The sequence below is a fragment of the Cynara cardunculus genome, assembly GCF_001531365.2.
Source record: "Cynara cardunculus var. scolymus isolate 2C chromosome LG 5, CcrdV1, whole genome shotgun sequence".
NCBI lineage: Eukaryota > Viridiplantae > Streptophyta > Magnoliopsida > Asterales > Asteraceae > Cynara > Cynara cardunculus.
The window spans coordinates 741742-742879 of record NC_037532.1 but is presented as its reverse complement, the minus strand read 5'-3'; positions in this window follow the sequence as shown (position 1 = coordinate 742879).

The following is a 1138-nucleotide window of genomic DNA, read 5'->3' as shown; positions in this document are numbered from 1 at the left end:
TTTAAGAGTTTTAGTCAAATGCTTTATAATATAGTATAGATATGGGCCTAATCAAATGAGAACTAATTAATGTGAGGTCCAATATGAACCAATCATTTTATTATATTAATTGTATTTTCTTAATTAAGAAAAAGGGTGTATTAGTAATTTTGTTAAAAAATTTCTTAATGGTTATCAATCAAAGAGATTGATACTGTTTTCTTATTAATCAAACAAATTATGAAAGTTTCTTTATATGAAGTTAATATYGAGAAAATAAATATATAATTCTTTATTGTTAAAACTTATTGGGTATCGYAGTGGTAACATAGTGGTATCACAGCTATATTCATCAATCATATTTGGTATCATAATGTGTATTACAATGTATTTTTGTCGTTATACGAAGTGTATCACAATATATTTTTGGTGTTTTACGAAGTATAACACAATATATCATGTAATGTTTTCATTACCAGGTGTATCACACTGTGTTTTTTCGTTATTTTATGAAGCGTATCACAGTGTGCATCATGTGTTGATATGGTGTTCGTTGGAAAAAGGAGGTGTTTGACAGAGAGAGTTGAGAGGATGGATGAGAAAGGAAAAATCTAGAATGATTAAAATGCCCTTAATTAATATTTTAATTTAAAATTACTAAAATTATTAATTTTCTAATTTAATCATTGATTTGTGACTGATATTGAATCTCACGGTTACCACAAACTAATCAGTTCTTACTCGAATGAACCCCTATATACATATATGTATATATATTTGTYATTGTTAATGTTATAACTGTTAGATTAAACTTGATTGATGGTCGATGAAGGGTTCTCCCGTTCTTAGAGTATCTCCAATGGAATTACTATTAAGAATCTCGTTTTACACAACCTTTGTCATGCTATTGCAACTCAATACGCCAAGAATATCMATAAAAATGCAATATGGCAATCACTTACTACGATCTTCATTTGTGAGTCTCGTGTATTATTTTAATGTAAAAATAGTAAAATATATAACTGATAAAATAACATTAGACTTAATTCTCACTAAATTGGTTCATATATATTAGAAGAGTACTCACGTAATATAGTGAGATATATCTCGATTTTAGTATCTGGTTTTATTCTTTGTTTCTGTTGATATAATACATTTT